Source organism: Anticarsia gemmatalis, chromosome 8 (genome assembly GCF_050436995.1).
Source record: "Anticarsia gemmatalis isolate Benzon Research Colony breed Stoneville strain chromosome 8, ilAntGemm2 primary, whole genome shotgun sequence".
NCBI lineage: Eukaryota > Metazoa > Arthropoda > Insecta > Lepidoptera > Erebidae > Anticarsia > Anticarsia gemmatalis.
The window spans coordinates 667602-683922 of NC_134752.1; the positions used below are offsets into that span (position 1 = coordinate 667602).

The 16321-nt window shown below is 34.9% G+C and overlaps 1 protein-coding gene across 2 annotated transcripts in view; it reads left to right on the forward strand.

Moving 5' to 3' along the window:
* AstA-R1 (allatostatin A receptor 1) overlaps positions 1–16321 on the forward strand; it is a 209858-nt gene that overhangs the window by 130989 nt on the left and 62548 nt on the right. The gene's annotated exons all lie outside the window — the stretch shown is intronic.

The following is a 16321-nucleotide window of genomic DNA, read 5'->3' on the forward strand; positions in this document are numbered from 1 at the left end:
AGAAATTCCTGTAAAAATGTTGTACGCTGATTCGGTAAACGATCACTTTAAGTGCCCTGAATCAAGAAAAGGAACTCTATTGCTCAAGAAAAGGTAAAGATTTAACACTTTTGCCTTTAAATTAATACAAAAATGTCCACTAAAAATAACTAATACTTTCCATTGATCTTGAAACTTGAATCACTTATCCGTCAAATATCTGTACCTTCCGGCAGATGCCGGATGTTCATCCGAACAGACTATTCACCCGGATAATTCCCAAACCGGATATCCGGCTCGGATAGGACCGTCTCCGAATAGATTATTTACCTTTAACCTTTTACGAAGATTTCTAATCTTATCTTAGTAATCTTATTAGTTTTATACCTGTGCTTTGTATAGTATTGAATTGTATAGCTAAGAATAAGGTAGTACGGAACAACCTTTATTTGTGTTCATATAGAGTAATATATCTACACTAAACTTTAAGTTTTTGGACTAACAATCTATACGGTGAAACGTTGTTGTATTTAATACACTTCTGCCTACACCTTTGGGTTTAACAGGCGTGATATTTATGTATGCGTTGAATGAAAATATTTGTTTATGCGACTGCAAACAACAGACAGTAAGATATATTTTCTATATATGACCCATGAATTGAAAATGGTTAAATAAATTAATTATTTTTATGGATTAAGGAAAGGCATTGCTGTCTCACTGCTTTGCTAGTCTCCATTTGAAATGGAAATATAAGTAGTAGGTAGAATCCACCGTGCTGGCTAAGTGCAATCTAATAGATTATAATTAATATACAATCATCAGTCATGAACTAGATTGACATAATATATATACATATATTTACATAATCAAAAAAATTGTACAGTAGTTGTTACATATTAAAATATTTCCAACAGTTACCCGTATCGGTCGATATTATTAAACATAGAAATCAAAACAATACCCTTTACACAATACATTGCTTACCAAATCACAGTAGAAGCCATCCAAAACCCCATCCCTTTCTGAAACCTTCAGGACAATTATGTCCCAAGCTTAACATGTCTTAGCGGGACCCAATTTTTCAGCGACAGCCCGCATCCCATCTAATTGATACAATGTCAAATCGTCATTTACCCCACAGTGAAATATAAACTCTATGACTGATATCTGAAGGTTGATATTTCCATGGTACGGTTTGTTTCACCCTCGTCAGTTAATGGACAATGAATTGATTGATGACCTAAATAATTGGATGTAGGTAAATTGGTACTTTTGTTGCTTAGTTCTTTTATGCTTTATTGACTTGTTCGCTGTGTGAAAAGGTTTATGATGATAATGAAGATGCTTTCGTCTATAAATAGAATAAAAAGGAAATGAAGTACTTACTTCTTCAGCTTTTATATACAGCTGTGGAATAAAGAATACACTTCTTAAGGCGGAATGCTTTAGAAGCGTCAAAAATCCTTGCTACTTTGAATTGGTTCTGTATTGTAATTGGTAAGATACTGTTTAATGATAATTAATAAATGACAATTTAACATCCTTTTTCTCTGTTTAGTACGACATTTATTTAATTTTGATACAAGTAGTAATAAAAATGTAGACTTATTTTTATGATTAGATCAGACTGAGCGTGCGAGCAATATGCTCACGCTCAGTTCAAGTACCATAATGCGGTCATCCATCTTTAGTATAACCGCACCATAGGTATTTAACACGCATATTATTTACGAACTGATGACCGCAACTGGCTATGAGCATCGTTGAATACAGAAATATATAAAATATAAAAACGCAGTCTATTAGTGATAGAATGCATATAATAAGTCAGTCTGAAAGGCGGCATAATAGAAGTGCAAATTGAATGCTGAAGAAATTTGCATTTATAGACGATGTAATAATGGTAAGTAATAAATTGTAAGGAATTGCAGTCTTTTAATGATAGCTATTGAAACTAATATCTAGTATAAAGGTTTCTTTTAGCTAAGAATAAACTTTTAAGAACTTTCGCATGATTATATCAACTTATTTATTTTAAGTTGAAATTTGAGACCATTTTAGCTGGCTGAAAATAGAGAAATAACGATTATTGTTAGAACCTTAAGTGCATAGATAGCGTACTCGATGATTACAGTCTCCGAGATACATTATTAATCTCGGATTCAAATCCCAAGTCGGCCTACAGGTTTTCACATGATATTCTGTGATTGCCCAGGCTATGTTTTTTGGATACAGTCCCCTGGAATATAATAATGACTGAGTATAGACAGTGTCTGTATATTGTGCCCAAAATAGAACATTATAATATCTGCAAAGTTTGCTTTTACCTCGGCTGATTACAAAATCAGAATAGAATCATTTATTTTTATTTAGGTTAAATAACACAGTTTATAATAGTCACCGATGTAGTGACTGAATTTGCCGAATTTTTGATAAGAGCTGGCCAAAAATTGGAAACTCTTTTGAATCGTGAAATGTAAATGACACTGGCCACTGTAGCCTAGCTGAAATTATTATACCAAAATCATCATACAAACTTCCCAATCACGGAATAAACATCAAACAATGTACTCGATGTCGTTGCTCCGAGTTGATCAGCTTGATTGTACACGACGCATATGATTTGATCCACTCGGCGCATACTCCCGCCCTGATTGGACTAACTCGATTTTACTCACTCTCATTTACAGCTTGGATCGCCGTGCAGAGAGGATAAGAAACTATTGAACTGTTTTTATTGAAATTATTGCATATAAACTGCAACGCATAGTGTATTTACCATTATATAATTACTAGCTGACACGTGCAACTTCGCTTGCGTCACTTAAGCGATAATGGGTCAAAAATTTCCCTGTTTTTGTAACATTTTTTACTGGTACTCTTCTCCTATTGGTCGTAGCGTAATGATATATAGCCTATAGCCTTCCTCGATAAATGGGCTATCTAACACTGAAAAAAATTTTCAAATCGGACCAGCAGTTCCTGAGATTAGCGCGTTCAAACAAACAAACTCTTCAGCTTTATAATATTAGTATAGATAGTAATAGTAATAGTAATAGTAATATAGTATAGTATAGATAAACTGCTAGGCATAGTGTATTTACCATTATATAATTATGCACTCTACACCTGTTACAAATATAAAACTTTCTAGTTAGCTTATTGGTGCCAGTAAACCTGTGTGTTCTTTTGTGGATAGCTGTGGTCTTAGTTTTCAATAGGTACATAAGTTTGTATGTACCCTGCCCTATTTAACGCGAATTGGTTTAGTTATCTCGACGTGACGAAAGAAAGACCAATATATTCATATTTTTTCATCAGTTTATCATGGAATATGGCGAAATCCAGGTGCATTTGATACACCTCTACCTACCTTTAGGTATAATGAACGGTACCTCGATTCTCTACTACTATCAGCTACCGACAACCGACCTGTCATCGAGAAATTTTATATGAAAATCTGATTAGCGCCTCTGACGGGTTTCGTAGGAAATATTTTGGCAGTACATTCTAAATGTCAAATTCTCGATAGCTAGCCGGTTGTCGGTAGTCGATAGTGGTAGAGAATCGAGGTACGGGAAAATTTTGTTTTATTGGTGACACAGAGCCGTTATAGAAATGACGCAATATCATTCACTATATCAACGTGAATAGGTTTGTTTCCGCGAGTTAAATGAACAGTGTGACAATTAATTACGCTCTATTACGCCAATGGAAGTATTTATAGAAGATAAAACATTTTCAATTTAGTTCTATTATAAACACTTGTTGATAGAAGTTGGTTACAGCAGTGTGATTGCATATTCTCGATATTTTCGTTTGATATATAAAATAACAAAAAAATCGTGTCACGCAGGGTCCACCAGTGGCGTTGATGAGATTATTTTAGCTATAATTAGCATTTCGCCCCTATAAAATTTAAATGAAATAATTGCTTAAGTACAATAATTATATAACAAATGTTAAAAAAAGTTACAATATTTTAAATAAAAATGAAGGCCTACAACCATGCATAAATTACGGCCAAACTTATTTAAGTTTTGGCGTTTCAAAATTATAAATAAGTCATATTATTTGCCAAACATATTACACAATTTATTCACTAACAAAATCTTTACTCATTAACTAAAATAAATAGCTAAAACGTCCTCCAGCTTGCTAAATAAAGCCAGTTTTAAACTGTAGAGTGTAGACTTATTCCCAAGTCTTTGACTCAGTAACAACAAACAGCTGTATTGCACAAACACAAACTGTGGTTTATTTAATTTACTAACAAACTGCTCCCCACTACTGCGTCTAAGGTTCCTTCACACTAACGACACTTCACTTCCCCCCGGTTTCTGATACATTTAGCGGTAGTTTATCTATTCAATAGCGTCTTTTTTTTGAGTTTTAAGGCTATTGAATAGATAAACTACCGCTAAATGTACTTCAGAAACTGGGGGTTAAAGACGCTACGATAATGCAACGTGCATGTTATGAAACATTTAACATTTTAGTTCTTATTAATAGTGTCAGTTATGATACACTTTTTAATTAAGAACAATAGCGCAATTCAGTATCGCGGTTCTGAGCGGTCGGTACTGTCGAGTATCGAAATTTTGTCATTTACTGCCATTAGAATGTACTGCCATAATAGTTCCAACGACGCCCGCTAGAGGCGCTGATCAGATTTTCATACAAAATTAGGTTGTCGGCAATAGTAGCAGACAGACAGACAGACAGACAGACAGAGTTACTTTCGCATTTATAATATAAGTATGGATTGCCAAAATATTTTCTACGATGCCCGGTAGAGGCTCTGAACCGAATGCCATACAATTTTTTACGACAGCTAGCCGGTGGTCGGTAGTCGATAGTAGTAGAGAATCAAGCTACAGTACCTCGATTCTCTACCACTATCGACTACCGACAACCGGCTAGCTATCGACATTTAACATTAAGAATGTACTGCCAAAATGTTTCCTACGACACCCGTCAGAGGCGCTGATCAGATTTTCATACAAAATTTCTCGATGACAGTTCGGTTGTCGGTAGTTGATAGTAGTAGAGAATCGAGCTACTGTAGCTCGATTCTTTACTACTATAATAGGTACTGGTCTAGGCACAAATAATTCTTTCTCATTTTTACATAATTTTGTTCAATTACTTCTTCTTAGAAAAAAATTTGAGCACTTTCTTGCCCTTTACTTCACCGCTAACATGTATATTCATGTATAATATAGTCCTCAAGTAATAAAGGCTGTTTTAAATTAAATTTCGCAAAAAGTCTTATAAATATTACAACAGATTTATACTTCTCACTTCATGAATATCAAAGCAGTTTTATATTAATTATATTTTCTTAATAAAACGTTCATAATAAACTTTATTTGGTGTTTAATAAACAGAAATAATAAATTTTAATACTGTTATAATAAGAATATTTACTATTCAAATTGTGTAACCAGGAACTGTTACATTTAGCAAACTGTTTGTAGCTAATTTTGTGAGGAGTTAAAAATTTCTGAAGAAAATTATTTTATTACATACTGTGATGTGATAATGATTTCACCACACCACATGTTATACCCAACGTTTCGCCATTTATAATTTTAGTCCCGTGTAATATGGTTAACCTATTACAATATACCGGGCACGTTCCGAGCTACTAATAAGAAATATTCTTATATAAATTAAAATAGAATGATACGAATTTGCCCAATCCGGGAACCAAATCCTAATCTTCGTGATCAGAGTTCACAAAGGCAAATTTAATATACATAATATAAGTAGTTAAGAAATACAAAGAATACGCAGCAAACAGTCAGCCTAGTACCTTTCCACTATAAAACAAGCAACTAGCCTATTAGTAAGGCTCTGAATAGTTAAACAGTAAGTTAGCGAGTCCCTTTACAAACTGACTTGGGGACAGACATTTTTGAAAAAGATCCTCTCTTTGATGACGTCATAAGTTTGAAACTGTTCTCGTTTGATAAGGAATGGTATTAAGCTTCTGTGTTGAAGGATTTCAGGCATTTTAAGGCCTAGGTAGGAATATTGACTCTGTCAAACGGAGTACAGGAGAAAGACATAAAGCCCTCTCCGGGTTGAGCCTCGACAAGCCAAGATGTATGTGGGAGGCACTGGCGTGTTTTTGACGTCTCAGAGCTCCTCCATCCAAACATCAAAGAAGGTTACGGGGGTGGTTTTTTAGTAGCAACATCACATAGCCCGAGTTTTCCCCCCAGAAAATTCGGGTATCCGAAAGGTATTTTTCTCCTCGAGAAAAAAAGGGTGGGAATTTTGGCTAGGACTGTCACTTGTTTAGAGGAGCTCGTGGCTAAGTAACAATAGCCGTACGGATCAATCTCTGAAGCTAAGTTACGCTTGCCGAGGTTGTTCCGTGGATGGGTGACCATATTAAATATACCGATTTTTGCGCGTTTTTCGGCAGGCATGTTAAATTGTGGGTCCCGGCTGTCAAAGATCTTAAGACAGTCGTTACCAGAAGTCAGAATGGTCAGAAGCTTGAAAGTCTGACAAACAGTCTTATATTATAAAGCTGAAGAGTTTGTTTGTTTGTATGAAAATAAATTTTCTCAACCAAGCAAAGTTACAGCATACTACGAGTATAGTAAACGAACTATTTAACAAAACAATATTTAGAATGTTCACACAACGTAAATAATCTCTATTATTCTATTCTAACTAGTTAATTGCTATTTCTGTTACACGCTGAATTAATTAATTAAGACAATTATAATACTAACAATCACTTTACATCTGTCAGTGATTCATTCAAAGTCACTTGCACTCATTGCTTGATAAATTAGCAATTATTTTGAATGAAAAATTTTTGAGCTAGTCAGTTTATATTTTTTTCTTACCCATCATTTTCTGGTTGCTGTGTTCGATAGATTCTACGTCGGATTCGGTTTTCAGTCTCGCCGGATGCAGCTGGGTACCAGTGTTTTACATGGAACAACTGCCTATCGGACCTCCACAACCCAGTTACCTAGGTTGTAACACGGTACTCCTCGGTAAGAAGTCAGAAGCTTGAAAGTCTGAAGTCTGAGTCGAATCATGTCAGACTTTCAAGCTTCTGGCTACTGTTAACGACTGTCAAAGATCTTTGAAAATGACAGCCGAGACCCACAATTTAACGTGTCTCCCAAAACACGGAGGAAATCGATGTTTAAGACGGTCACCCATCTACAGAACCACCTCGGCAACCATAGCTTAACCTCAGATATCGGCGACCGCAGATTACATGTTAAAAAATAGCCATACAATCTTACAAACAACTTTATTATTAACAATTAACCTCATGAAATAATTACACAGGCATCAATTATAGTTTAAGAGCCAGTTAACTGTTATCAGTATAATTAAAATAACATTACTAACACGTAGTTAACATGCAAACACTTTGTGCAATTGCATTCTGTGATCTAGATTATATATCTTTATAGCTACAGATGTAATTGTGTTACTGAATGAAGGAGCATTTTCGTAGAAGTTTTTCACGTCACGTCACGTCGGGGTCACCAATGTGGAGGTTTTTGATACTTGAGGGGTGATGGCGATAAATAAATACTTCTATGATATACGATAATATATATTCTATTTCTGGTACCACACTATTACAATAAACTAATACATATTTATTACTTATACTATACGACCTATCTAAGTGAGTGTGCGGAGACGACTGCCGCGCCGGACTATCGCGGGCGTGCGCCTGACTACACAATGTAGCGTCAGCAGTGTCGCTACAGTATCTTGTAAGTCGTAAAATTATTGTTGTTTAATTGATTAGTTAGAGGGTTTCGATAAATTATTGTTGTTGATATAAAAACGTTTAACATTATTATGTAAGGCTTATCATATCTTGGGACTACAGAGTCCCGGACATTTGGCAGGCATGCGTGGGGCCGAAAGCAACACGTAGAGGCCTTTTTCGACTGCTATAATATTTACAAGATGTATGATGTCACAACCCGGTGATTATCCCTGTCCACACTATCAAATGCACCCTGAGACAATCACCGGACTGTGTGTAACTCTGGCAAAAATAACGTGAACCTACTTAGACTATTGTGATGGGGTGCTTATGGACTGCAAAACACAAATATTTGTCCCAGGTAGGATTCGAACCCACCACACGCGGCTAAACGGTTATAGGAGCGAGGTGACCACGTCAACCGCTGCGCCAAACGTGTAGTTTGTTTGTTTGTCGTATGGTTAGTGGTCAACCTAGTGTCAAAGTTGTTCAAACCGCCCGAGAGGCCTTTGACATGGCTTAACGACTGTTATCTTCGTAGACAACAGCCGGGACCGACTTTTTACGTGCCCTCCGAAGCACGGCGACGCCCAGCTCAAATACAACTATGCGGTCACCCATCTATGGAATGACCGCGCCAAGGGTTGCTTAACCCACAGATCGTTTACGGACCGGTGAGCGCAACTGGCTATGGGCGCCTCAGCTGTAGTTATACTGTACAAATTTAAATTCAAAATGTTGCTATATTTCATGAAAATATAGGTCGGGTACACTAAAACGAGTGAATTTTATATAACTGTTACAGTTATGACGCGGGCGACATTTCCGACGCGCGACACAACATTGTCGCGGTGGGACACTTGCAAACAAAGCGTGGATGTTTGAAACTAGCCTGTCTGAAACTGACCTTGCTAGAAATAAAATAAATGTTTCTAAATATAGTTTATTAGGAGATGTTATTTTTAAGTGAGTGTTGTTTACAAAGTTATACGCGCAACTTCACACGCATATTCTTTTAGTATTATATTTTCCGTTTTCAATTATTCCAAAATCTGATCTTGGGACTCAACTGTATTCGTGCTAAGAAAGACCGAGGGAGATAGACTTAAATATCAAAATATATATGTCGGGGCAGGGTGTGTTGTGTGGGGTTTGTATCCTGACATCTCACTTCTGATATCGAAGGCATATGGGGTACCTCGCTATCTGATTGGTCAGTGATGGCGGATAGTCCAAAAATAATACGCACTAGACTTAGCTCACTGGTGTATTTGTCCATTACAATGATCACATTACAAAAATAGACTAGAATTTAACCGATCTAGCTGGATGTCGGGAGGGTTCGAGTTCAGGAACAATTATTTATGAGATCCAAATATAATTGATTCGGGTCTGGTACTTTGTGTCCGTTATTTGTATGTTTGTAATAGTCACCGCGACAGAAGAGCAATTGTTAGTGCGGAAGTTGTCAAAAAAAGAGTTAATAATGGCTTACCAAATCGTTAAAAACATATTTCACGTAGAGATCTAACACAACAATTATAACCCTTGTTGCCCTAGTAAATAAGTCAATAAACTAAACCATAGAAAACACATTCAAACCGTCATTTACACCATAACCTCATACCCACATTTGAACAAACATACGTGTTTAGCCCAGTAATGTGACTCGACGCCACTAGTCACAAACCCCTAGCCTCATAAGTCGACGTGTGATATTTATTTGAGAAATTGCTGCAACACGCTCTACGAATAAAAGTATTGCTTACGTAGCACAGAGTTGTGAGATACAAATGTACAATTTATAAATGTAATATGAGACTTCTGGAGAATGTCCCATGTTTTTTTCCATGAAGGTAGATTTACAATGATAGCCGAGTGGTTTAAGCATTCGCTTCCTTCAAAAGTTGCCGACAGTTGCAACTCAGGGTAACATACCCAAGGATTTTTTTTCAAAGTTAGGGTTATAGCAATAATTACTACTTAGATTGTTCTAATGGCAAAAAAAAGATTCTTAGGGAACCTTGAATGTCTAAAAGATTTACAAAACAGTTCTTGAAGTAACAGTTCTTCAAATCCCTCACAAATTAAATTTACACTCGCATTTCCCAAAAATATGTTTGGTAATTTGGCAGAAAATTATTATTCGAATAAAATACGTTTTGTACCATATTCTACTCCAATTTAAGCCGTTGTTTATAACCCAATATTTGTACACTACACCCAAAAATTGTATCATATAAAGCGAAAAATACGTCGTAGAAAACCCCTGCACAATAAATCTAGTCTGTCTACCAAACATTTGTCGCGAATATCCTTTCGCACTTAATAAATTCCCGATATTATGTCGTGATACAAGATTTCGGGGAGAATAAGATAAGATAAGATAAGATAAGATAAGATAAGATAATTTTATTTGTGAAAAACACGTGTAGGTACATAGGTGGTTAAAATAGGTACAGTTTCAACATGTTTTGTCTGTTAAGACATACAAATATTAAAAAAGAAACAGAAGCTATTGTTAAATTATTGAAATACAAATTAAAATACAAATTAAAAAAAAAAAAAAGAAGAAATGTCACATTATTCATAATATTATAAATCATTGTCACCAAGGAAGTCTTTTACATTATAATAGCATTTATTCAATAATACATTAGTAATTTTATTTTTAAATACAGTCAATTTTAGATCCTTCAAGCTATTTGGTATTTTATTATATATTTTAGGAGCCATACAAAAGATGCTGTTTCCCATTAATGCTGTGTTTGCTCTATGCATACATAATTTGTTCTTGTCTCTACGGTTTCTTACACAGATATCCGACATGCGGGAAAACAAATGCGGGTTAGCTTTTACAAATAATGCTGTTTCTAAAATGTACATTGAGGGAAGTGTCATAATTTTATATTCTATAAAATAAGGTCTGCAGCTATCAGTTGTTCGTAATCCAAACATGGCTCTTATGCAGCGTTTTTGTTGTTTGAAAATCAAATCTATATCGACGGAGTTCCCCCAAAATATTATACCATATCTAATTACTGATGCCACTAGTCCGTGATAAGCTATAAGCAGTGTGCTAATATTTACGATGGGTGCAAGTTTATATAAAGCATATGAGCTACTACTAATTCTTTTACATAATGTTTCTATATGTGCTTTCCAATTGAGTTTTTTATCAATAATTAATCCCAGAAATTTAGTTTGGTCTACCTCATCTATTTTTGAATCGTTATAAATTATATTAAATGGTTGGGTCAAGGGAGTGCGTTGACTAAAATGCATTATGTGAGTTTTACCTAAATTCATTTTAAGATTATTATTCTGTAACCAACCAATAATTAACGAAAGCGACCCATTAATATCATTTTCATAAGAAGCTATTGATTTGCATGGTACTGTAATAGTGCTGTCATCAGCGAAAAGTGTCATAGGGTGCTCTATCGATTTTGGTATGTCATTGATATATATTAAAAATAACAGAGGACCGAGCACACTTCCCTGTGGCACTCCATATGTAACTAAACGTTCATTAGATCTATATATAATCTCTTGTTTTGTCTTTAGATTGACTTGTGATATGATCGTAACCTGTTTCCGACTTGACAAATATGATGATATTAAACTCTGAACATTGCCTCTAACACCATAGCAATCTAGCTTATTTTTTAACGTACCATGCTCAACATAATCATATGCCTGCGTCATATCGCAGTATAAGGCACAAACTGGATTTCGTTTATCTACATTTGTTGTTGTTCTGAGTAAAAAATCATAAATAGCTACGTTAATTGTTTTATTCTGCCTAAAGCCATTCTGTTCATCGCAAATAATTTTATTATTCTCAAAGTATTTGTACAGTTCTTTATAAATATATTTCTCAATTATTTTAGAGAATATAGGGATCAAAGCAATCGGTCGATAGTTTGACATTGTATATCTACTATCCTTCTTATAAATAGGCTTTATAATAGTTGTTTTTAAACAGTCTGGAAATACACCTGAGAAAATGCAGAGATTAATCAAATAACTAAGATGACCACTAATCAGGGTATTCACGGATTTTAACACTTTAGTTGTAACACCATCGTATCCTACGCTATTAGTATTTTTTAAATTATTTATGATAGTTATTACATCTTGTGGTACACATGGAGGCATAAACATAGAGTCCCTTTTATTCTCTATTCCAGCAGTAACCTTTATACCTGTACCAGGAATCGGTACAACTTTATCAACAAAGTAGTTGTTAAAGCTATTTGCAATAATAGATGGGTGGTTAGTGACTGTAATAGAGAGTACTCTGATAGTAATACATCCTGCAGGGTAGATCCCGATTTCCAGAAGCAGGTTACCTGGAATTGGTCGCCGATTACGGTTTGCAGCGTCTGCCGCAGATAACGTCCCTGATCATCCGCAATAATAACAATTTTATTCTTCCTTTTTTTGTAAATTACACTGTTGGCATCATCGGTATTTATATATGTATTATTTGACCGTAAAGTAGACGATTGCTCGTGGTGTATCTCTATTTCTTCATTATTCTTAGGAACTTTCACTGTTGCATTGTTTCCTACAATTTCCTGTCGTTGCGGTGTATTCTCGTAGTTAGAATACCGTGATACATATGTATTTCTCGTCGGAAGCTTTACAATAGGGCTGCTATTCGTTCGGGTTCGCGCAAAAATTCCGTCGTTTAGAGGGAGGTTGGTGTAGTTGTCGGGATTTTAAGACTACTGGGACTTATGAACTAGCTAGCACACAATATGATGTTTGCGTGCAATTTAGGTAAAAAAAAGAGATTTAGAAGTAGAGTAATTTAGTGGAAATAAAAAATAAGTTTAATGGCTTATTATCGAAAAAGTGGTCTATGTTTGACCCTGGGTTCTCAACTCGCCTAAGTAGTTTAGTGTTTTGAAACAAGAAATGTACTTAAAAGATAGACCTAGCATTAATAATTAATATTAGCATTTATGGAAACATACAAAAAAAAACTAATATTTTTTTAAGTGTGATGAATGATAGAATTCCCATGTAGAACGCTGGATTTGACGTCGTGGGCCACGTACTTATATGTAATCAAATAAAACTAGGAACTGTGAAACTGTTTATGGTATGAGACAACCCTAAACAAGACGAGATTTTCGAATATTACGATGTAATGTATGTAATTTATTATCGTGTTTACTATTTTATTTATTTGAAATTGATAGAAACGATTACTATCTAATATTAATCATAGACGGTCTTCTCGACACAGGCATGCTTAGTGAGAAGACCACCAGATATTGTACCCAGCGTTAAGAATGCTTTAGCTTTAGATATAGAAATAATGTGACGTGTTTATTTTAGAAACTTTTGTATGTGTCTATTGCCGCAATAAATATTTTTTCATTTTTCATTATATGGGATTCAAACAGTACTATACGAAAAGAAAGAGCTAATTAAGAAAAAACTTAATACTACTAGTATTTTTATCACGAAAAATCTTTCCGTGCAGAAGTCTGATACTGTTACAATATAGGTGTAGACCACAAACTAATAATAATATACTTTCGAACTTATTTTGACAATGATTGAGGACGGCGGCGAAGTTTGTGCAAGTTTTATTCGGACTATAGAAACGATGGATACTAGATTTTGAATACTTTTAGGTCTAGTACTTACTTTGAATGTAAGATATTTTTCTCGGATATTAGGGCATTTATGGATATCTATCAGATAGCTTATCAGACGGAATTTTGACAGTTGATTCTAATACATTTTCTGTCACTTAATTTAATAAATAATAATAATTAATTTAACCCATTGTCCTACTGCGATGCAATGTCCTACTGTTGGGCAAGGGTCTCCTCCCGTAATGGGGGAGGGGTTAGGCCTTGAGTCCTCCACGCTGGCCAAGTGCGGGTTGGGGACTTTGCATGCCCTCAATAAATGTTTTAAACACATTTTAGGCATGCAAGGTTTCCTCGCGATGTTAGCTGAAACTTGTTTCACAAGCTGTGAAACTAGATTTAGTCTGCCAGTGTTTGCCAGAATTTTTGTTTGATATAATGAGTTTAGGTTATTTTTGTATGACACATGCATTATATGACACCTTTTGCATTCTTCCATAGGGCTAGGCAGAAACCAAAAAACGCCATTTGAAACGATCTTATACAAACTTGCGTTGCTTTATGCACATCCATACAGCTAAGTAAAGATTTAGACGGTTAAAGAAAGGAAATCGTGGGTTTCCGATTCTTCCTACGACCAACCAGCTTTTTGAGATTGATGGTAGATTCAAATACACATAACAAATCTATACTAATATTATAAAGCTGAAGAGTTTGTTTGTTTGTTTGAACGCGCTAATCTCAGGAACTACTGGTCCGATTTTAAAAATTCTTCAGTGTTGGATAGTCCATTTATCGAGGAAGGCTTTAAGCTACATATCATCACTACATATCATCGCTACGACCAATAGGAACAGAGTGCCAGTGAAAAATGTTATAAAAATGGGTAAAATTATGATTCTCTTATGTGACGCAAGCGAAGTTGCGCGGGTCAGCTAGTAATGGATATTTTGAAATCAAAATCAAATCATTTATTCAATTAGGTCAAATATTGACACTTATGATAGTCTTTACAATTACTGAATCTACCACTAAGTAGCTCGGAAAGGGGGACTGAAGATTGAATTTGAAACAAAGAAGTAGCAAACCATATAATAATTCTTTCTCAGAATATAGCCTAGCCGTCTGCTCTTTACCAGTTGATAATAATATTTTCGTTGAAATATATTTAGCTTGCATACGAACATTTTTATTCTTAAAACTATCACAAAGCAGCTCAATGGTTTGTAACAAAGCATATTTTTATCTTTTACATAAAGGGATCATTACGTTTTATAAAACATTTTAAACTGTTCAAAAAGGTGTAATGTATAAACGTTGTTTTATCTGAAGTTGCTATAAAAATGGTGTTATGTGTTACCGTGCTTTATCTAGGCACTAGCTGACCCGCGCAACTTCGCTTGCGTCACATAAAAGAGAATAGGTCATAATTTTCCCCGTTTTTGTAACATTTTTCGTCCTTACTCTGCTCCTATTGGTTGTAGCGTGATGATATATAGCCTAATATAGCCTTCCTCGATAAATGGGCTATCTAACAGTGAAATATTTTTTCAAATCGGGCCAGTAGTTTCTGAGATTAGCGCGTTCAAACAAACAAACAAACAAACAAACAAACAAACAAACAAACAAACTCTTCAGCTTTATAATATTAGTATAGATATAGATTTTAAACTGTTCAAAAAGGTGTAATGTATAAACATTGTTTTATCTGAAGTTGGTATAAAAATGGTGTTATGTGTTACCGTGCTTTATCTAGGCATTTAAATATTATGGTGTTAGTTTAAAAAGGTACCACATTTTAAAGGTTAGGTGAGGCTGTTAACTTGTTATTTTGTTTTCGTATTCATATAATCTAAATATAGCTAGTTGTACTCATGATAAGCAACGTTAAAATTTCTTTTTCGCATTTTTTACATTTGTTATTGAAATATATCCTACTAATATTATAAATGTAAAAGTTTGTGAGAATGTATGTATGTATGGATGTTTGTAACCCTTTCACGCAAATACTGAACCGATTACGATGAAATTTGGCATAAAGGTAGCTGAAGATCCAGAATAACACATAGGCTACTTTTTATCCCAGAGTTCCCGGATCGGAATTTACACGGGAAGGGTTTCCACAAGGACGAAATCGCGGACGGCCTCTAGTAATTTATAAAAACGGCAAAATAATCCTGTACCCATAAATGTGAAACTTTTTGAAAAGATTAAAAAGAATTCAACTATCAGAAGTAACTCGAACTAAATTGATCAAACTTAATTATTTCTTCCTGGTAAATGTAATTAAACAAATTGAAACGTTTTATGTAGTTCTAGGAACAAATGATTTGTTAAATCGAATTCGTGAAAATTCATATTTTAGTCTACTTTTTGATTATTATTTTACAGATACTTTTTGTTCAAAACACAGTGTAGTGCCCATAAGAAATCAAGTTGCAATTGTTTGACCTATACCTCGATACTCTACCACTATCGACTACCGACAACCGGCTAGCTATCGAATTTTGACATTTAGCATGTACTGCCAAAATGTTTCCTACGACGCCCGACAGAGGCGCTGATCAGATTTTCATATATAATTTCTCGATGACAGGTCGGTTGTCGGTAGTCGATAGTAATAGAGAATTGAGCTACTGCAAAACTTTTCATCGTTACGTGCAGTTGTGCAATATGCTTACATGTTAGGAACTCTCAATCACGAGGTCCCGATTTCGATTTCTAAGTCATTAAATTTTTCGTTTAAAAATAATTAACCTACTTACTGGGCCGATGTTGACTCCAATGAAGTAATCCAAAAATCAAACCAAAAGCCCTGCAATTGACACTACTGACTGTACCACAAAGGCAGTAACAGTATCTACGTATAAAATTAACTTTATTTAACTGCTTACCCCAAACGTGAGTGAAAATTCTAAGTAATTTTGAACTTAAAATAAAAACATTTTCTGTACTGTAG